Source organism: Ranitomeya imitator, chromosome 4 (assembly GCF_032444005.1).
Source record: "Ranitomeya imitator isolate aRanImi1 chromosome 4, aRanImi1.pri, whole genome shotgun sequence".
NCBI classification, from domain to species: Eukaryota; Metazoa; Chordata; class Amphibia; order Anura; family Dendrobatidae; genus Ranitomeya; species Ranitomeya imitator.
The window spans coordinates 52,312,074-52,335,955 of NC_091285.1; positions in this window are offsets into that span (position 1 = coordinate 52,312,074).

The window sequence follows — 23,882 nt, forward strand, 5'->3', positions numbered from 1 at the left end:
ATAAAAAAAATTGGGCTGGCTGTAGGCAATTTAAAATTGGTTCCAGGGGTACACGGGCAGCAGTAGAATGGTCAGTGGAGGCCTAGTGGAAGGAGGGACCGCAGACAGGCTTCAAAGGCCTAACATAAAAAAATTGGGTTGTAGGCAATTTAAAATTGGTTCCAGGGGTACACGGGCAGCAGTAGAATGGTCAGTGAAGTCCTAGTGGAAGGAGGGACCGCAGACAGGCTTCGAAGGCCTAACATAAAAAAATTGGACAGGCTGTAGGCACTTTATAATTGGTTCCAGGAGTACACGGGCAGCAGTAGACAGGTCAGTGTAGTAGTAGTTGAAAGAACGGGCCGCAGACAGGCTTCGAAGGCCTAAAATAATAAAATGGGCTGGCTGTAGGCAATTTAAAATTGGTTCCAGGGGTAGACGGGCAGCAGTGGTCTGGTCAGCGGAGGCCGATTGTAATGAGTGTCTGCCAGTTAGTAGTCCAAAACAATAAATAAATGTGAATGTCTCGCATTAAAACAAAACGAAAACACTAAAGGGTGCAATCATTAGGTTCAGGGGTGGGATCCTCTGCGTAGTTTCAGACCTACTAATTTAGCGCAAAGTATTTACTGTGGTAAATAGAGGACACTGCCCCTGACTATGTTAAGTACCATCATACATGTCAACACAATGGTATTGTCAGTGGCAGGAATGGAAGGATGTCAGCGCATAGACTAAACATTGGTGGAAGTGTGAGAGATAACTGTGGAAGTGGTAGAGCAATGTTTGACCTGGGGTTGGGTGAACTCTCTTGTGGCCGGCAGTACAGGCCCAGGGCCCCTCATGTTACAACAGTGTGTCTGACGTTGGGTGCGCACCACCACCGCCAGAGACACTTTATTGTACTATGAGGGACCCAGTGGCAGTGCCGTCGACCAAAAGCGGGCACACCCACCTCTTCAGACAAACAGCACTCTCACGGGTGCTTGCGTCAAGTCGCGATACCACGGCCCCGTGTGGGGAGTTTGGCCATTTAGGGAGGTGTAAACATGTCGTATGCTGGACAATCAGCTGCAGCAAATTAGACATTCGAAAAGTAATTAACAGTAGTCCACAGGCAAGAGCTTTTCATAGGAAAGCTAGGTGTCTGCTGGGCAAGGTGGGGCAAAACAATTCGAAATCCAGTTGTGGTTCATTTTAATGAATGTTAGATCATCAACATTTTGGGTAGCCAGACGAGTCCTTTTTTCGGTTAATATTGAACCTGCAGCACTGAATACTCTTTCTGATAGGACACTAGCTGCCGGGCAAGCAAGCTCCTGCACTGCATATTCTGCCAATTCTGGCCAGGTGTCTAATTTTGATGCCCAGTAATCAAATGGGAATGACGGTTGAGGGAGAACATCGATAAGGGATGAAAAATAGTTAGTAACCATACTGGACAAATGTTGTCTCCTGTCACTGTCAATTGATGCAGCAGTACCTGTCCTGTCTGCGGTCATAGGAAAATCACTCCACAACCTGGCCAGAAAACCCCTCTGTCCAACGCCACTTCTGATGTGTGCACCCCTCGTGTGAGAACGATCACGGGCGCTGTGTGCTGGGAATGCCTGAAGCAAACGGTCAACAAGAGTTGATTGTTTGGTTGCTAATATTAGTTCCAAGTTCTCATGTGGCATAATATTTTGCAATTTGCCTTTATAGCGAGGATCAAGGAGGCAGGCCAACCAGTAATCATCATCGTTCATCATTTTAGTAATGCATGTGTCCCTTTTGAGGATACGTAAGGCATAATCCGCCATGTGGGCCAAAGTTCCAGTTGTCAAATCTGCGGTTGAGATTGGTTGAGGGGCAGTTTCAGGCAAATCTACGTCACTTGTGTCCCTCAAAAAACCAGAACCCGGCCTTGCCACGCAACCAATTTCCAGTGCCCCCGGGAAAGCTTCCTCATTAAAAATATACTCATCCCCATCATCCTCCTCGTCCTCCACCTCCTCTTCGCCCGCTACCTTGTCCTGTACACTGCCCTGACCAGACAATGGCTGACTGTCATCAAGGCTTTCCTCTTCCTCTGGTGAAGACGCCTGATCCTTTATGTGCGTCAAACTTTGCATCAGCAGACACATTAGGGGGATGCTCATGCTTATTATGGCGTTATCTGCACTAACCAGCCGTGTGCATTCCTCAAAACACTGAAGGACTTGACACATGTCTTGTATCTTCGACCACTGCACACCTGACAACTCCATGTCTGCCATCCTACTGCCTGCCCGTGTATGTGTATCCTCCCACAAAAACATAACAGCCCGCCTCTGTTGGCACAGTCTCTGAAGCATGTGCAGTGTTGAGTTCCACCTTGTTGCAACGTCTATGATTAGGCGATGCTGGGGAAGGTTCAAAGACCGCTGGTAGGTCTGCATACGGCTGGAGTGTACAGGCGAACGTCGGATATGTGAGCAAAGTCCACGCACTTTGAGGAGCAGGTCGGAGAACCCAGGATAAGTTTTCAATAAGCACTGCACCACCAGGTTTAAGGTGTGAGCCAGGCAAGGAATGTGTTTCAGTTGGGAAAGGGAGATGGCAGCCATGAAATTCCTTCCGTTATCACTCACTACCTTGCCTGCCTCAAGATCTACTGTGCCCAGCCACGACTGCGTTTCTTGTTGCAAGAACTCGGACAGAACTTCCGCGGTGTGTCTGTTGTCGCCCAAACACTTCATAGCCAATACAGCCTGCTGACGCTTGCCAGTAGCTGGCCCATAATGGGACAACTGGTGTGCAACAGTGTCAGCTGCCGATGGAGTGGTTGGCCGCCTGCGGTCTGTGGAAGAGCTGTCGCTTCTGCAGGAGGACGAGGAGGAGGAGGAGGGGGTGCGAACGCCTACAGCCAACTGTTTCCTAGACCGTGGGCTAGGCACAACTGTCCCGAAATTGATGTCCCCTGTGGACCCTGCATCCACCACATTCACCCAGTGTGCCGTGATGGACACGTAACGTCCCTGGCCATGCCTACTGGTCCATGCATCTGTAGTCAGGTGCACCTTTGTACTCACAGATTGCCTGAGTGCATGGACGATGCGCTGTTTAACATGCTGGTGCAGGGCTGGGATGGCTTTTCTGGAAAAAAAGTGTCGACTGGGTAGCTCGTAGCGTGGTTCAGCGTACTCCATCAGGGCTTTGAAAGCTTCACTTTCAACTAACCGGTAGGGCATCATCTCTAACGAGATTAGTCTAGCTATGTGGGCGTTAAAACCCTGTGTACGCGGATGCGAGGATAAGTACTTCCTTTTTCTAACCAGAGTCTCATGTAGGGTGAGCTGGACTGGAGAGCTGGAGATCGTGGAACTTGCGGGTGTGCCGGTGGACATGGCAGACTGAGAGACGGTTGGAGACGGTATTGTTTCCGCCGGTGCCCTAGATGCAATATTTCCTCCTACAAAACTGGTGATTCCCTGACCCTGACTGCTTTTGGCTGGCAAAGAAACCTGCACAGATACTGCCAGTGGTGCGGAAAATGGTGGCCTTACAGTGACGGAAGGGATGTTGCGTTGCTGACTAGCTTCATTGGCCGAGGGTGCTACAACCTTAAGGGACGTTTGGTAGTTAGTCCAGGCTTGAAAATGCATGGTGGTTAAATGTCTATGCATGCAACTTGTATTGAGACTTTTCAGATTCTGACCTCTGCTTAAGCTAGTTGAACATTTTTGACAGATGACTTTGCGCTGATCAATTGGATGTTGTTTAAAAAAATGCCAGACTGCACTCTTCCTAGCATCGGATCCCTTTTCAGGGATTGCAGACTGAGCTTTAACCGGATGGCCACGCTGTCCTCCAACAGGTTTTGGCTTTGACATGCGTTTTGGGCCAGATACGGGCCCGGCAGATGGAACCTGTTGCGATGTTGATGCCTGCTGCGGCCCCTCCTCCACCTCCGCTTCTGAACTACTGCCGCCTACACCCTGTTCCCCCAATGGCTGCCAATCGGGGTCAACAACTGGGTCATCTATTACCTCCTCTTCTAGCTTGTGTGCAACTTCGTCTGTGTCACCGTGTCGGTCGGTGGTATAGCGTTCGTGACCGGGCAACATAGTCTCATCAGGGTCTGATTGTGGATCAGTACCCTGAGAGGGCAATGTTGTGGTCTGAGTCAAAGGACCAGCATAGTAGTCAGGCTGTGGCTGTGCATCAGTGCACTCCATGTCAGAATCTACTTGTAATGGGCATGGCCTGTTAAGTGTTTCACTTTCTAAGCCAGGGACGGTATGTGTAAAGAGCTCCATGGAGTAACCCGTTGTGTCGCCTGCTGCATCCTTCTCTCTTGTTGTTGTTTTTGCTGAAGAGGACAAGGAAGCGACTTGTCCCTGACCGTGAACATCCACAAGCGACGCGCTGCTTTTACATTTACCAGTTTCAGAAGAGGAGGGAAAAGAGCTAGAGGCTGAGTCTGCAAGGTATGCCAAAACTTGCTGTTGCTGCTCCGGCTTTAAAAGTGGTTTTCCTACTCCCAGAAAAGAGAGCGTTCGAGGCCTTGTGTAGCCAGACGACGAACCTGGCTCCACAGCTCCAGACTTAGGTGGAATATTTTTTTTCCCACGACCACCTGATGCTCCACTACCACTAACATCATTACCAGCTGACAATGAACACCCACGGCCACGACCTCTTGCACCAGACTTCCTCATTGTTTTAAAAACTTAACCAAAGTAACTTTATTTGTTGCTGTCAAACAACTTACACGGTGACCTATAACTTCAATATGATTTCAATATCCCTTTTCAGGTTGGTGAGACCACAAGGAAAATCAGGCACAATGTTACACACTCTGTTTTCTGTGGCACCAAATCACAGAGATGCCACACACGCAGGACTGTCACTCAAGCACAAATGTCAATATTAATCTCCCACTGTTTTATTTATTTTTTTTTTTTCAGGGAGACTTTAGAAACAAAATAAAATAAAATGATTTTTTCAGGAAGAATTTAGAAACCAAATAAAATAAAATGATTTTTCAAGGCCAATTTAGAAACCAAATAAAAAAATAAATAAATAAAAAAAAGGCTTTCTATGCCCCACTGAGTGAGAGATGGCACACACAGGAGTCAAGACTGGCACACAAGCAGAAAGGGCAATATTAATCTCCCACTGTTTTATTTATTTATTTATTTTCAGGGAGACTTTAGAAGCAAAATAAAATGAAATGATTTTTTCAGGAAGAATTTAGAAACCAAATAAAATAAAATGATTTTTTCAAGGACAATTTAGAAACCAAAAAAAATAAAAATAAAGGCTTTCTATGCCCCACTGAGTGAGAGATGGCACACACAGGAGTCAGGAGTGGCACACAAGCCCAGAGGCCAATATTTTTCTCCCACTGATTGATGTAGTGATTTTTTCAGGTAGATTTTGGAACCCAAATCAAGCAAAAAAATAAATAGGCTTTCTATGGCCCACAATTTGAGAGAAAGAGAGAGAGATGCCACACCCAGGAGTCAAGACTGGCACACAAGCAGAAAGGGCAATATTAATCTCCCACTGTTTTATTTTATTTTTTATTTTTTTCAGGGAGACTTTAGAAACAAAATAAAATAAAATGATTTTTTCAGGAAGAATTTAGAAACCAAATAAAATAAAATGATTTTTTCAAGGACAATTTAGAAACCAAATAAAAAAAAAAAGGCTTTCTATGCCCCACTGAGTGAGAGATGGCACACACAGGAGTCAGGAGTGGCACACAAGCCCAGAGGCCAATATTTTTCTCCCACTGATTGATGTAGTGATTTTTTCAGGTAGATTTTAGAACCCAAATCAAGCAAAAAAATCAATAGGCTTTCTATGGCCCACTGAGTGAGAGATGGCACACACAGGAGTCAGGAGTGGCACACAAGCCCTGAGGCCAATATTTATCTCCCACTGATTGATGTAGTGATTTTTTCAGGTAGATTTTAGAACCCAAATCAAGCAAAAAAATCAATAGGCTTTCTATGGCCCACTGAGTGAGAGATGGCACACACAGGAGTCAGGAGTGGCACACAAGCCCAGAGGCCAATATTTGTCTCCCACTGATTGATGTAGTGATTTTTTCAGGTAGATTTTAGAACCCAAATCAAGCAAAAAAATCAATAGGCTTTCTATGGCCCACTGAGTGAGAGATGGCACACACAGGAGTCAGGAGTGGCACACAAACCCTGAGGCCAATATTTATCTCCCACTGATTGATGTAGTGATTTTTTCAGGTAGATTTTAGAACCCAAATCAAGCAAAAAAATCAATAGGCTTTCTATGGCCCACTGAGTGAGAGATGGCACACACAGGAGTCAGGAGTGGCACACAAGCCCAGAGGCCAATATTTGTCTCCCACTGATTGATGTAGTGATTTTTTCAGGTAGATTTTAGAACCCAAATCAAGCAAAAAAATCAATAGGCTTTCTATGGCCCACTGAGTGAGAGATGGCACACACAGGAGTCAGGAGTGGCACACAAACCCTGAGGCCAATATTTATCTCCCACTGATTGATGTAGTGATTTTTTCAGGTAGATTTTAGAACCCAAATCAAGCAAAAAAATCAATAGGCTTTCTATGGCCCACTGAGTGAGAGATGGCACACACAGGAGTCAGGAGTGGCACACAAACCCTGAGGCCAATATTTATCTCCCACTGATTGATGTAGTGATTTTTTCAGGTAGATTTTAGAACCCAAATCAAGCAAAAAAATAAATAGGCTTTCTATGGCCCACTGAGTGAGAGATGGCACACACAGGAGTCAGGAGTGGCACACAAGCCCTGAGGCCAATATTTTTCTCCCACTGATTGATGTAGTGATTTTTTCAGGTAGATTTTAGAACCCAAATCAAGCAAAAAAATAAATAGGCTTTCTATGGCTCACTGAGTGAGAGATGGCACACACAGGAGTCAGGAGTGGCACACAAGCCCAGAGGCCAATATTTTTCTCCCACTGATTGATGTAGTGATTTTTTCAGGTAGATTTTGGAACCCAAATCAAGCAAAAAAATAAATAGGCTTTCTATGGCCCACAATTTGAGAGAGAGAGAGAGAGATGCCACACCCAGGAGTCAAGACTGGCACACAAGCAGAAAGGGCAATATTAATCTCCCACTGTTTTATTTTATTTATTTTTTTTTTCAGGGAGACTTTAGAAACAAAATAAAATAAAATGATTTTTTCAGGAAGAATTTAGAAACCAAATAAAATAAAATGATTTTTTCAAGGACAATTTAGAAACCAAATAAAAAAAAAAAAGGCTTTCTATGCCCCACTGAGTGAGAGATGGCACACACAGGAGTCAGGAGTGGCACACAAGCCCAGAGGCCAATATTTTTCTCCCACTGATTGATGTAGTGATTTTTTCAGGTAGATTTTAGAACCCAAATCAAGCAAAAAAATCAATAGGCTTTCTATGGCCCACTGAGTGAGAGATGGCACACACAGGAGTCAGGAGTGGCACACAAACCCTGAGGCCAATATTTATCTCCCACTGATTGATGTAGTGATTCTTTCAGGTAGATTTTAGAACCCAAATCAAGCAAAAAAATCAATAGGCTTTCTATGGCCCACTGAGTGAGAGATGGCACACACAGGAGTCAGGAGTGGCACACAAGCCCAGAGGCCAATATTTGTCTCCCACTGATTGATGTAGTGATTTTTTCAGGTAGATTTTAGAACCCAAATCAAGCAAAAAAATAAATAGGCTTTCTATGGCCCACTGAGTGAGAGATGGCACACACAGGAGTCAGGAGTGGCACACAAGCCCTGAGGCCAATATTTTTCTCCCACTGATGGATGTAGTGATTTTTTCAGGTAGATTTTAGAACCCAAATCAAGCAAAAAAATAAATAGGCTTTCTATGGCCCACTGAGTGAGAGATGGCACACACAGGAGTCAGGAGTGGCACACAAGCCCTGAGGCCAATATTTATCTCCCACTGATTGATGTAGTGATTTTTTCAGGTAGATTTTAGAACCTAAATCAAGCAAAAAAATAAATAGGCTTTCTATGGCCCACTGAGTGAGAGATGGCACACACAGGAGTCAGGAGTGGCACACAAGCCCTGAGGCCAATATTTATCTCCCACTGATTGATGTAGTGATTTTTTCAGGTAGATTTTAGAACCCAAATCAAGCAAAAAAATAAATAGGCTTTCTATGGCCCACTGAGTGAGAGATGGCACACACAGGAGTCAGGAGTGGCACACAAGCCCAGAGGCCAATATTTATCTCCCACTGATTGATGTAGTGATTTTTTCAAGTAGATTTTAGAACCCAAATCAAGCAAAAAAATAAATAGGCTTTCTATGGCCCACTGAGTGAGAGATGGCACACACAGGAGTCAGGAGTGGCACACAAGCCCTGAGGCCAATATTTTTCTCCCACTGATTGATGTAGTGATTTTTTCAGGTAGATTTTAGAACCCAAATCAAGCAAAAAAATAAATAGGCTTTCTATGGCCCACTGAGTGAGAGATGGCACACACAGGAGTCAGGAGTGGCACACAAGCCCTGAGGCCAATATTTTTCTCCCACTGATTGATGTAGTGATTTTTTCAGGTAGATTTTAGAACCCAAATCAAGCAAAAAAATAAATAGGCTTTCTATGGCCCACTGAGTGAGAGATGGCACACACAGGAGTCAGGAGTGGCACACAAGCCCAGAGGCCAATATTTTTCTCCCACTGATTGATGTAGTGATTTTTTCAGGTAGATTTTAGAACCCAAATCAAGCAAAAAAATAAATAGGCTTTCTATGGCCCACTGAGTGAGAGATGGCACACACAGGGATGGCACTCTAGCAGAAATGCCAATCTTAATCTCCCACAAAAAAAAAAAAAAAACAGGGACTGTCCTACAATTACTATCTCCCTGCAGTAATCTCAGCCAGGTATGGCAGGCAGCAATAAGGAGTGGACTGATGCACAAATTAAATAAAAAGTGTGGACAAACAAACAAGATAGCTGTGCAGAACAACAGGATTTGTGCTTTGAAAAAAGCAGTTGGTTTGCACAGTGGCGTACAGACAGCAATGCAGCTATCAGGGAGCCTTCTAGGGCAGCCCAATGAGCTACAGCGCTGAGAAAAAAAAAAAAAAATGTAGCTTCCACTGTCCCTGCACACCGAAGGTGGTGTTAGACAGTGGAAATCGCTACAGCACAAGCGGTTTGGTGGTTAATGGACCCTGCCTAACACTATCCCTGCTTCTGACGAAGCGGCAGCAACCTCTCCCTAAGCTCAGATCAGCAGCAGTAAGATGGCGGTCAGCGGGAACGCCCCTTTATAGCCCCTGTGACGCCGCAGACAGCAAGCCAATCACTGCAATGCCCTTCTCTAAGATGGTGGGGACCAGGACCTATGTCATCACGCTGCCCACACTCTGCGTTCACCTTCATTGGCTGAGAAATGGCGCTTTTCGCGTCATTGAAACGCGACTTTGGCGCGAAAGTCGCGTACCGCATGGCCGACCACGCACAGGGGTCGGATCGGGTTTCATGAAACCCGACTTTGCCAAAAGTCGGCGACTTTTGAAAATGAACGACCCGTTTCGCTCAACCCTACTCAGGAACTTCAGAAGAGGGGGAAGAGGAGATTTACATCTAAGGAACCTGATCATGAACCCCCTGACAACCCCAACTAGTCACAGACATGGATTTCCAATCTAACACCGGATTATGTAGCTGCAACCATGGAAAACCCAGCACAATATCATCATGCAAATTATGCAACACCAGAAAATGACAATTTTCCTGATGGGCTGGCGCCATGCGCATGGTCAGCTGTGTCCAAAACTGAGGTTTATTTTTAGCCAACGGTGTAGCATCAATGCCCCTCAAAGGAATAGGGTTCTGCAAAGGCTGCAAGGGAAAACCACAACGTCTGGCAAATTCTAAGTCCATTAAATTCAGAGCGGCGCCTGAATCCACAAATGCCATGACAGAAAATGATGATAATGAGCAGATCAAGGTCACAGATAACAGAAATTTAGGTTGTATAGTACTGATGGCAACAGAACTAGCGATTCTCTTAGTACGCTTTGGGCAATCAGAAATAACATGAGCAGAATCGCCGCAGTAAAAACACAACCTATTCTGACGCCTGAATGTTTGACGTTCAGCTCTGGACAAAATCCTATCACACTGCATAGGCTCAGGGCTCCACTCAGAGGACAACGCCACAGTGTGCACAATTCTGCGCTCGCGCAAGCGCTGATCAATCTAAATGGCCAGAGACATAGAATCACTCAGACCAGCAGGTGTGGGGAACCCCACCATAACATCTTTAACGGATTCAGAAAGACCCTTTCTGAAAATTGCCGCCAAGGCATCCTCATTCCATTTAGTCAGTACAGACCATTTTCTAAATTTCTGGCAATACCATTCTGCCGCTTCTTGACCTTGACACAGGGCTAACAAGATTTTCTCAGCCTGATCCACAGAATTAGGCTCATCATACAACAACCCCAATGCCTGAAAGAACGAATCAACATTAAGCAAAGCAGGATTGCCAGATTCCAGGGAAAATGCCCAATCCTGTGGGTCACCACGCAGCATATGATGATTTTAACCTGCTGAATAGGATCACCAGAAGACCGGGGTCTTAATGCAAAAAACAGTTTACAGTTATTTTTGAAACTCAAAAATTTGGATCTGTCACCAAAGAATAAATCAGGAATGGGAATCTTAGGTTCTAAGGCAGGAGTTTGAACAATGAAATCTGAAATACCCTGTACCCTAGCAGCAAGCTGATCCACCCGAGAAACTAACTCCTGAACATTCATGTTAATACTAGACTCCGTAGCCACACAAAGGTAAAGAGGGTGGAACAGACCAAACAGCCTAAGGAAAAAAAAATGGTTCAAAATCTTTCCACCCTTCTTCTGAGACGCAATTAACTCATTGTTGGCCAGTTGTACTGTTATGATCTGGTGGCCTTGGAGCAGCATGAGACGTACTCTGGAGAAGGTGGTCCCTGTACTGACCGCAAACCCTGAACCTAGCAGCGCAACTAAAAGTAGCCGTGGGGGGTACCTAACACTCCCTAGACCCCTCGGCACAGCCTAAGATCTAACTACCCCTAAAGACAGAAACAGGAAACCTATCTTGCCTCAGAGAAAATCCCCAAAGGATAGATAGCCCCCCACAAATATTGACTGTGAGAGGAGAGGGAAAAAACATACGCAGATATGAAATCAGATTTTAGCATAGGAGGCCATACTAGCTAAAAAGAAAGAATAGAACAGAGTACTATGCGGTCAGTATTAAAACACTAGAAAATATCCACCGCAGAAAATACGGATCACCACATCTGACTAAAGGCATTGGGGGTATATCTACATCGCCAGAGAAATAGCTAGGCTGCAAAAAATCCTTCACAGACTAAGCTGCAAAAGACAAAAACATGAAAATGCACAGAACTATAAGGTCCACTGCAGGTGGACAGCAAAAACAAAGCCAGGACTTATCTTAGTAGAAAAACACAGCAAACTGGAGAGACCAGCAGGGAAGTGAATCTTTCAAGAACAATGGACAACTGGCACTGACTAAAGGATCCAGCAAAGCTATATACCCCAGTCAGTCCTGCAATTAGTAGATACACATGTCCACTCCTGCAATCCAGGCACAACTGCATTACCCTCTACAACCACTGGAGGGAGCCCAAAAGCTGAATTCACAACAAGCAGGTAGAGAGTGACAGACTCCACACTGCACATGGACGGCAGGTAGAGAGTGACAGACCCCACACTACACATGGAGGGAATGTAGAGAGTGACAGACCTCACACTACACATGGAGGGCAGGTAGAGAGTGACAGACCCCGCACTACACATAGAGGGCAGGTAGAGAGTGACAGACTCCACACTACACATGGAGGACAGGTAGAGAGTGACAGATTCAACACTACACATGGAGAGCAGGTGGAGAGTGACAGACCCACACTAGGTATTTAGGTCAGATAGAGAGTGACAAACTCCACACTGCATATAGAGGACAGGTAAAAAGTGATAGACTTTGCACTACACATGGAGGCCAGGTAAAGAATGGCAAACTTCACACTACACATAGAGGACAGGTAGAGAATGACAGACCCCGCACTACACATAGAGGGCAGGTAGAGAGTGACAGACTTTATACTACACATAGAGGACAGGTAGAGAATGACAGACCCCGCACTACACATAGAGGGCAGGTAGAGAGTGACAGACTTTATACTACACATAGAGGACAGGTAGAGAATGACAGACACCACACTATACATAGAGGGCAGGTAGCGAGTGACGGACTCCACACTACACGTGGAGGACAGGTAGAGAGTGACAGACCCTATACTACACATGGAGGACAGGTAGAGAGTGACAGACTCTACACTACACATGGAGGGCACGTAGAGAGTGACAGACTCTTTACTACACATGGAGGACACATAGAGAGTGACAGACTCCACACTATACATTGAAGACACATAGAGAGTGACAGACTCCACATTACACATGGACGGCAGGTAGAGAGTGATAGACTCAACACTGCACATGGAGAGCAGGTAGAGAGTGACAGACCCCACACTACACATTGAGGGAAGGTAGAGAGTGACAGACCTCACACTACACATGGAGGGCAGGTAGAGAGTGACAGACCCTATACTACACATGGAGGACAGGTAGAGAGTGACAGATTCTACACTACACATCGAGAGCAGGTGGAGAGTGACAGACCCACACTAGGTATTGAGGTCAGATAGAGAGTGACAAACTCCACACTGCATATAGAGGACAGGTAAAAAGTGATAGACTTTGCACTACACATGGAGGCCAGGTAAAGAATGGCAAACTTCACTCTACACATAGAGGACAGGTAGAGAATGACAGACTGCACACTACACATGGAGGACAGGTAGAGAGTGGCATATTCTACACTACACATTGAGAGCAGGTGGAGAGTGACAGACTTACACTACATATTGAGGTGAAATAGAGAATGACAAACTCCACACTGCATATAGAGGACAGGTAAAAAGTGATAGACTCTGGACTACACATGGAGGCCAGGTAGAGAGTGGTAAACTTCACACTACACATAGAGGACAAGTAAAGAAGGACAGACCCCACACTACACATAGAGGGCAGGTAGCGAGTGACAGACTCCACCCTGCACATTGAGGGCAGGTAGAGAGTGACAGACATCACACTACACATGGAGGACAGGTTGAGAGTGACAGACCCTACACTGCACATGGAGGCCAGGTAGAGAGTGACAGACCCTATTCTATACATGGAGGACAGGAAGAGTGTAACAGACTCCACACTACACATGGAGGGCACGCAGAGAGTGACAGACTCCATACTACACATGGAGGACAGGTAACGAGTGACAGAGTTCACACTACACATGGAGGACAGGTAGAGAGTGACAGACTCCACACTACACATCGAGGGCATGCAGAGAGTGACAAACTCCACACTGCACATGGAGGGCAGGTAAAGAGTGACAGACCCCACACTACACATGGAGGGAATGTAGAGAGTGACAGACTCCACAGTACACATGGAGGGCAAGTAGAGAGTGACAGACTCCACAATGCACATAGAGGGCAGGTAAAGAGTGACAGACCCCACACTACACATGGAGGGAAGGTAGAGGGTGACAGATCCCACACTACACATGGAGGGCAGGTAGATAATTACATACTCTGTACTACACATGGAGGGCAGGTAGAGAGTGACAGACTCCACACTGCACATGAAGGGCAGGTAGAGAGAGACAGACCCCACACTACGCTTGGAGGGCAGGTAGAGAGTGACAGACCCCACACTGCACATGGAGGGCGGTAGAGAGTGACATACCCCCAAATACACATGGAGGACAGGTAGAGAGTGACAGACCCCACACTACACATGGAGGGCAGGTAGAGAGTGACAGACCCCGCACTACACATGGAGGGCGGGTAGAGAGTGACAATACTCTGCACTACAATTGGAGGGCAGGTAGACCATCCTTGCATTACAGTAGGAGGACATGTAGAGAGTGCTAGACTCTACACTACATATAGAGGACAGGTAGAGAGTTACAGACCCTGCACTACACATAGAGGGCAGGTAAAGAGTGACAGACCCCACACAACACATGGAGGGCATGTAGATAGTGAAAAACTCCACAGTACACATGGAAGGCAGGTAGAGAGTGACAGACTCCACACCACATGGAGGACAGGTAGAGAGTGACAGACTCCACACTACACATGGAGGGAAGGAAGAGGGTGACAGACCCCACTACACATGGAGGGCAGGTAGAGAGTGACATACTCTGTACTACACATGGAGGGCAGGTAGAGAGTGACAGACTCCACATTGCACATGGAGGGCAGGTAGAGAGAGACAGACCCAACACTGCACATGGAGGGCAGGTAGAGAGAGACAGACCCCACACTACGCTTGGAGGGCAGGTAGAGAGTGACAGACCCCACACTACACATGGAGGGCGGTAGAGAGTGACAGACCCCCCAATACACATGGAGGACAGGTAGAGAGTGACAGACCCCACACTACACATGGAGGGCAGGTAGAGAGTGACAGACCCCGCAGTACACATGGAGGGCGGGTAGAGAGAGACAGACCCCACACTACGCTTGGAGGGCAGGTAGAGAGTGACAGACCCCACACTACACATTGAGGGCAGGTAGAGAGTGACAGACTCTGCACTTCAAATTGAGGGCAGGTAGACAGTTCTTGCATTACAATAGGAGGACAGGTAGAAAGTGCCAGACTCTACACTACATATAGGACAGGTAGAGAGTTACAGACCCCGCACTACACATAGAGGGCAGAGAGTGACATTCTACAGTACACATGGAAGACAGGTAGAGAGGGACAGACTCCACACTACACGTGGAGGGCAGGTAGAGAGTGACAGACTCTGCACTTCACATGGAGGGCATGTAAGCAAACTGCAGTCAGCAATCAAACTGTTCAACTTTGAGTATATCACAGTAATTCCCCAAAGAAACAATGGAAATGTTTATAGGGGTTGTCCGGTCCAAACCGGTAAGTCTGCTGTCACTCTGTGTGACAGCAGACTTATGAATCTTCCCAGCGCACGCACTGTGGGGATTTGCCTTTTTCTAACATGGGATCGGAGGGTATTTATGCATTATACATACTCCCGGCCAGCTCCCGGCCAGCACCGGGCTGCCTCCACTGGAAGGGCTCTGACCGTGAGTATGTATAACGCATAAATACCCTTCAGTCTGAGGTCACAAAACTTATCGATTTGGACCGGACAACTCCTGTAATAACACCACAAGGCATCTAGCTATAGACCAACTATATTATGTTGATGTTTCCAAAGCAATCAAAGGGTTACTGTCTGTAATAGATCATATTGGAACTGATGCATGTGATTGGGTTCTCATTTTGAGTGCGGTATAGGAGAGTAAAATTCACATCCCTGCTTGAATTTCCAAAATGATTACATTACAAGAGATTACATTTTTCTAACAAAAGTCAGTTACACGAGAAAGATTGGTTAAATGTGTTTAACCTACTAAATTGAATACTTTTCAAAGTAGAAAATTAGGTGATAAAATGAATGAACTGTGAAACTGGGAAAAAGAGCGAATAAGGGCACAACACATCATGTGTATAATGTCTTCTTATAATTACAGAGTGGTCCGTGACCTATCATTAAATCACAATATAATACTTCTGCAGGTTGCAGCCGCACAAGAATGGTGGAGGGATGGGGGTTTCAGCAGGAAATTATCGGAAGAAGCTAAGGGAATAGGAAACAAAGTTAATATAAATGAGAGAGAATCTTTATATTCTTGATTTTGCTACTCCTAATAAAGCAAAAAAGTAAAAAAAGTGCTGACAAAAAATCCACCAATGACTTCTTGATACTATATAATAGATAATTAAGAGGGAAAATTAGTTTTGTTCCCTACATTTGACAGAAAGAAAGTAGAATAAGAATTAAGCTTCACCTATCTGAGTTTGACGGTCCATGTGTGACGCCCCAGGGTCCTGGTTGTCACAGTGACATTGCTTTCCTCACAGGGAGAGTGATGTCATGCTTGGGAGCGATGGAAGATTCTTCTTAACAGGTAATTAGCACATACAACACCGTTCTGACTCCAGGACAGAAGGAGGAGCTCTACACTCAACTTCAGGGGAGCTGCTCTCTCTAGTCAGGAAGAGGAGTTAGTGGTGACAGACACCAGACTGGAACAGTCTGAGGCAGAAGGATGGGTGAGGGGCCATACAGCCTGAGGTGCTGTAGCTCCTAGATAGCGAGATACAGAAGGAAGAACAGCCTTTAGCTAACAGAACAGCCTTTAGCTAACGTGCCAGAGAGCGAAACACAGGAGTGTGACCACAGGGGAGAATAGCTGGGACTGGGCTACATCCCTGATTGAGCGCAAACACCGGTAGCCGGAAGACCAAGACTTTTGTGGGACTCTAAGACACATAGCAGAAACCAGCAGGACAGCTGAATTATACATCACCTGTTCTCCCTAACACCCAGGAGACACAATGACACATATAGCCCGGGTCATGATAGAGACCCTGTAAAAAGGCTCGAGTCACCTGTCATACGGGTTTGTGTCCCAATTCACTAAAGGACAGAGATAACTGAGAGGACCTTGCTGAAAAACCATAGGCAGTAAGGGACTATGATAACACAGTGCTAGAAGGAAGGCTTTTAACTGAACCTGATAAAGAGGGACTCTGAATTCGCTTCCAAGCCAGCCGGACCCTGCCTGTACCTGTGATCTGGTGCCCTGGACTGTGGCTACCTGCTACCATCAGTAAACCAGGTAAAAAGACTGCACAACTGTGTCTTCCGTTCTTTACTGCACCACTCAACATCCTCCATCTATTCATCGGAGCCCTGGGGACCTACTTCACCTGTGTGAAATTATACCATCCGGCTGCCATAACATCACCCCAGAGGACCCCCTTTAAGCAGCGTCGGTCCCCACTGACCGAATACCAAAGGTGGCATCACGAACTTTCCTAATTTCAAAAGCCCCTTTAAAGACCTTCCCTTTAATGTGGGCGCCCAGGGCCACGGACCGGGTCGCTGCCGCCATGATGCATCCCTTTAAGGACCTGATCCGCTGACCCGGTACCGAGTACCCCATGGCCCTGGCGAGCGACTCACATGTATAGACTGCGATTAATGATTAGGTCTAAGGTCTCCTCACAAGAACCATGTGTAAGAGGGTCTACCAATCTGGGGTACCTCTTTCAGTAACACCCCGTGTTTTCGGAGGTCCACTCTGCTTTGGCTGGAGTCTGAATGAAGGACACTGGCTGGAATTCCTTGATTGCATGGGTGCATATAAAAGATCACTGTTTCTCCACGTATTTCCAGTCTGAAAAAAACTTTACTCACAGGACACAGAATATATAACACAGATACAGAGGGCAGGCCAATAGAAAAGCGGCAGGCCAGACATACATTACAATAGCCGCTGGTGGCCGGAGCCTGCCGATATTTACTGTGGGAATTAGAAAGGTGGGGGGGCAGACAAAAGGGGAATATCGTGTCCCCTCTGCCCAGGGGTGCAGCCTGTGTACCTGGTCCCATGTTTTAGACTGAGTCCTTTCCCCTAAGACATCCAGCAAAGGAAGTCTCGCTAAATCCTCTGCTTCAGGTGCACAGATGGCCACTACCTCTTCAGGGCGCTCCCGGTAAGGCTTCAGCATATTCACGTGGAAGATGCGGATAACCCTGGGGTCGTCCCAATCGGCGACATTATAGGTTGTGTCGGCTATTTTCCCCATTACCTGGTAGGGCCCCTGCCATGCAGCTTGGAACTTGTTCTGCTTAGTGAGCTCTAACACCAGGACCTTCTGTCCTATTTCCAAGGTGCGCTTTCTGGCCCTCCGATCGTACCATACGCGCTGGCGCCGCTGGGTCGCCTGCATGTTCTCTTGTACAGCCTGGATCAGCTCCTGTAGGCGGTCCTGGAATTCCAGCACATAGTGTACAATAGGTACCCCTTCTATGAGGCCCTCCCCTTTCCAGTGTTCTAGCACTAAGTCTAGGGAGGTGTAGCAAGAATTTCTCCCAGTCCTGTAAGTCCTGGTAAAAGTCCCAATGAGCTGTTTTAATGTCCCGTTAAAGCGTTCACACAACTCATTGTTTTGCGGGTGGTACGGGGCGCTTCTTCTAATGGACTTTACGCCGCACAGCTTCCACAGTTGGTTGGTCATCTCTGCTGTAAACTGGGTACCCTGGTCCGAGATAATCTCCCGGGGAAATCCAACCCATGAGAAAACCTGGAGCAGGGCTGCCGCCACCATCTCTGCCAGTATGTTAGGTAAAGCAACCGCCTCTGGATACCGTGTGGCATAATCTACCACTATCAATATATACCTTTTCCCTGACGGACTGGGTTTGGCTAACGGCCCTATCAGATCGACCGCTACTCGGCTAAATGGTTCCTCCACAATGGGGAGGGGGCGTAATTTGGCCTTGCATCAATCCCCTCTCTTGCCAATGCGCTGGCAACTGTCACAGGTCTGGCAGTACTGACAAACATCATAGGTTACCCCCGGCCAAAAGAAGTTTTGTGTCAGACGATGCCTGGTGCGACTGACGCCGAAGTGCCCGGCCAAGGGTATGTCATGAGAGATTTGCAGTAACTCCTGCCTATACTTCTTGGGAACTACCAGCTGTCGTTTTTTAGTGGTGCTCGTCCCTTTGTGGTGCTGCTCTGTGATCCGGTAGAGGAGTCCCTGCTTCCATACAAACTGTTCCCCTTCCAATACCCTTCTGCCCTCCTGTGCCTTCCCACGATATCCCTCCAATGAAGGATCCTCAAGTAAATCCCTCTTAAATTCATCTGGCGTGGCCCAAGAAATGTGTCTGGTTATGGGAATATGTGTAGGGCTGGGATGTCTTACCTGGGCCTCCTCTGAGTGTGATTCCACCTCCGCACCTCGAGCTTGTCTCCGGGTGGTCACAGGATATGTCTCAGCCAGAGGGGCAACCAAGAATGCAGACAACATGGGCCCCAAGTCATTTCCCAGCAAGACGTCTGCAGGCAAATCCTCCATCTCTTCCACCCCTTGGTTAGTCGTAGCCCCCAATGCCGGGTCAGCTTCGCCTTGGTAGCAGTGTACAGCAGCCCGGCTGAAGGTAGCTGTTCCCGCCTTTGGCCACTGGGTATGCCGAGTCCGGTTGGGACATTGTCTTTTCAGGTGGCCCAGCTGACGGCAGGTGTGGCATCGCGCCCCAGGGGGACTGTGGTAGGCCGGGTTTCTAGCTGGTCCCCCCACAATCTTCGGTGGTTTGGGGCCCTCCAGGTCCATGCGTGGGCCCCTAGTGACCATCTTTGTTCCGGACAACTGCGTCCTCTTGGCATCATGATGATCATCGGCCAGACGAGCGGCTTCCTCAAGAGTCGTTGGCCGCCTGTCCCGAAGCCATTCCTGTGTCTCGGGGGGTTAGTCCATTAAAGAATCATTCTAACAAGAAGAGCTGGAGGATGTCCTCCTTAGTGGTTGCTTGGCTCCCTTGTACCCACTGTAGCAGTGACCGCCGTAATTTACAGGCCCATTCAGGGTGGGTATCGGTTACGCGTTTTATAAATCCGCAGAACTTTTGGCGGTATGCCTCTGGTGTCAGCGCATATCGGGCCAAGATCACTTCTTTGATCCGCTCATAGTCCATACAGTCCTCATCAGGTACTGTGCGATAGGCATCCGCTGCCCGGCCTGTCAGCTTGCCGGCCAGAATCTGAACCCATTCCTCCGGCTTCACTTGATGAAGAGCACACTGCCGCTCAAAGTCCTGCAGAAAGCCATTAATGTCTTCCTCTGCCTCCCCCAACTGTCGGAAGGCATTATATTGGTTCTTTTTGTGGCTTACTGTTGAAGGTACCTGGTCAAAGGCCAGAGCTCCCCCTGCTTGCTGACCCTCCTCTCTCCGCTCTGCCATCTCCATCTTGGCCAGCTCCACTTTGGTCTGCTCTGCCATCTCCATCTTGGCTAGCTCTATCCTGGTCCGCTCGGCTATCTTTTCCTTCAGATCAGTACGCACATCAGCCATCACCTCTCGTATGATCTCTACTGCAGGGTTTGGGCCAAGGAACGCCAGTCTGTTCTTTACCTCCCTCTGGAATTCAGTCTCCTCCACATTCACATTGGGGGGCGCTGCACTGTCGTGTTCCATGATGGCTGCTATCAAATCCGCTTTCGTTTTGTTGCTGGCGATCAACCCTTGGGCTTCCACCAGATCTTTTAATGTAGTCCTCTTTAACTTCTGGTAGTTGTTTTCCATTCATTCCTTTCCTCCTGTAGGTGTATTGTATCCCGCTGTCTGCCACCAGTGTAACGGGGTCTACCAATCTGGGGTACCTCTTTCAGTACCACCTCGTGTTTTCGGAGGTCCACTCTGCTTTGGCTGGAGTCTGAATAAAGGACGCTGGCTGGAATTCCTTGATTACATGGACGCATATAAAAGATCACTGCTTCTCCCCGTATTTCCAGTCTGACAAAAACATTACTCACAGGACACATAATATATAACACAGATACAGAGGGCAGGCCAATAGAAAAGCGGCAGGCCAGACATACATTACAATAGCTGCAGGTGGCCGGAGCCGATATTTACTGTGGGAATTACAAAGGTGAGGGGGTGGACAAAAGGGGAATATCGTGTCCCCTCTGCCCAGGGGCACAGCCTGTGGGCTGATGCATTAGGGACATGCGTCTCACATGGAACCTATTATACATACATATAACTGCACAACATATTCTGGGTGCTGAGTGGTTCCGTAACACGTAACACCATGTCCATCAAGTGGTTGAGTTTGTCAAGAGATCCATGCACATGGACCATGAACATAAAACTCAGAGATCTGAAGCTGGACTTACCTTGATGTCTCCAACAAACAAGTCCTCACATCTCAGCTTTCTGAATACCTGTGGAGAGATACAGTTGAACATTTGGGTAAAGGCTATGGCATCATGACAATGCAGCACCATTTGTGAGCTGTAATGAAATCCACTAGTAAATGTGGATGACACAGTTGCTTTTGACTTTTTCTAAGACAGGAAAATATTGGTTATATCCGTGGCAGGGAACCATTGCCTCGAGGCAGACACATCTGTGCTGTAAAGTCTTATTGTTAATTTGAGCTGCTCACCACAGGTCTGGGAAGTTAGATCGGTCATGTATATCTGCTGCAGAAGCCATGACATTGTAGAGGTGATAATGCCTGCCAATCAACTGAATGGCCAACCATGTATTAACAGAAGGGCTTTACTTGCCCCTTTCGAAAGTAATCTTACTTGATCTAAATAAGTGGTCCCGTGTAGGAGGTTTACTCTTTCATGTCCATAATGCTTTAATGCTAGTAGGACATGATGGTACATCCAATATTGGGTTTGCCATGTAATGGGACTCAATACAGAATGACTGTTAAACCTAACAGGTTTGTATGTTGTATGTGCCCCAAAATTAAAATTCAAGCCTGTACACATTGCTGAAAAAATAAAAAAGTTATGGATCTCATAAAAAGCCGATGCCAACCAAATAATTTTCTTTTTTTGGAAAATTTTAAAAAATTTCACCAGTTAAATAAAATCCAAAAATACTACACAAATTTGGTATTGTCATAATCAAATGGATTTGTAACATGGAATTTTTATTTATGTTTTCCAGTACATAACATTTTTTTCTGTTTAAAAGCATATTCCCTGATAATTGAATGGAGACATTCAAAACCACAACTTGTCAGCAAGCAAAAAAACAAGCCCTTATGCGTTATGGCTCCTGGGAAAAAGCAGAAACGCAAAAATGAAAATTGGTTGTAGGTTAACGAGGTCAAAGACAATTCCTTAGGGTATCATTCTATGTAGAAATTGTAAGTGCACCATGTAAATATATACTGTTCTAGAAAACCATATAAAAAATAAAATACAAAAATAAATAGTACTAATAGTGCAGATAATAATACAAAAATACATACTTTATTTTTGCTGTTCCAAAATAGAAAGAATACAATTCTTTGGAAAATATAACATTTTTACAATAATTCCTCTTTTATAGATATTTTTAAGTGACTGTTATCTGTATAGGATGATTTAGAGGATGAGATAGTTTCTATTGTTCTCAGCTGCAATGGTTAGACAGATTTATAGCACTTTATTATTAATGTTGAGCCATCACTCTGGTACAGCCCCGATAAACAGATTCTTGATAGTAAACATTTATCATTTACCAGCAGCAGTACTCTTCCATTTACCGATCATCTAACACCCCACGGAGCAGTAACAGCTTTAGGATGAGATTCACACTGAAATAAGTGCTTTATGTTCACAAGGTTTTATTGAAATAATCTTCCAAGCATCTTCAGCCATTCTTGGTACTCTCTACCTACAAACAGGTTATCTACTAAAGTAGCAGCTCGGTTTTGCCTTTAATTATTTGCTTGTTTGTTCTCCCAGTTAAAAGGATTATCTAGTGATACTTAAGGTACCGTTACACTAAACGACTTACCAACGATCACGACCAGCGATACGACCTGGCCGTGATCGTTGGTAAGTCGTTGTGTGGTCGTTGGGGAGGTGTCACACAAACAGCTCTCCAGCGACCAACGATCAGGGGAACGACTTCGGCATCGTTGAAACTGTCTTCAACGATGCCGAAGTCCCCGGGTAACCAGGATAACCAGGGTAAACATCGGGTTACTAAGTGCAGGGCCGCGCTTAGTAACCCGATATTTAGCCTTGTCACCATTGTAAAAGTGTGACGCCGATCCAGCGATGTGTTCACTTGTAACCAGGGTAAACATCGGGTTACTAAGCGTAGGGCCGCACTTAGTAACCCGATATTTACCCTGGTTACCATTGTAAAAGTAAAAAAAAAAAAACAGTACATACTCACATTCCAATGTCTGTCACGTCCCCCGGCGTCAGCTTCCCTGCACTGACTGTCAGCGTCGGCCGTAAAGCAGAGCACAGTGGTGACGTCACCGCTGTGCTCTGCTTTACGGCCGACGCTGACAGTCAGTGCAGGGAAGCTGACGCCGGGGGACCTGACAGACATCGGAATGTGAGTATGTACTGTTTTTTTTTTTTTTAAGGTACCTTAACTCTCCGCATCAGGAGCATTGCTGACATGGCACCCTTTAGCAATTTGTTAGATATCATGCCCACCTAGCAGATACTGTGCAGAATGATATGTTTTAGGCAGGCATAACGTCTTCCAGCCAGCTAATGGAAGCTACATCAGGCACTGGATAATTCTCAAATCTGTCAGTAGGATCATCCCTCCTAAGCTGTCTACATGGGCATGTAGATCACAAGAAGCTGAATAAAATGATACCTTTATATCTGTGATCTGATGTTTTATTCCAGAGAAATCAACATTTTTCTTGATATGTAAATGAGCTGTTAAGATCTATGGGCGGTACATAGATCTCCCAGAGAATCTGCCTCCAGAGCGTATTTAACTGAAAGGAGGCATTAACAGTGTGAAACAAGTCATGACTGACAGTCTGCTCTACTAATCTACATGTTGCACACTGATAACGCCTCCTTTCATTTAAAATAAGCTCTGGATGGCAGATTCTTAGGGAGATCTATGTCCGGCCCATAGATCTTAAAAGCTCATTTACATATTTAAAACTGTGGATTATTCAGGAAGAGAACATCGGATCGCAGATATGAAGGTATCATTTTATTCAGATTCCTATGACCTTCATGCCCATATAGACGGCTTAGGAGGAATGATCCTACTGACAGATGCCCTTTAAATATAACTTATCAGGATCACCCTGCTGTCCTATAGACAATGTTCCCTCTAAACTGTGTACTCTGAACCATTTGGTATTACTTAACTTATCATTTCCAGAAATGAAAAGCTGTAATTGTACAACCCCATTATTAGGC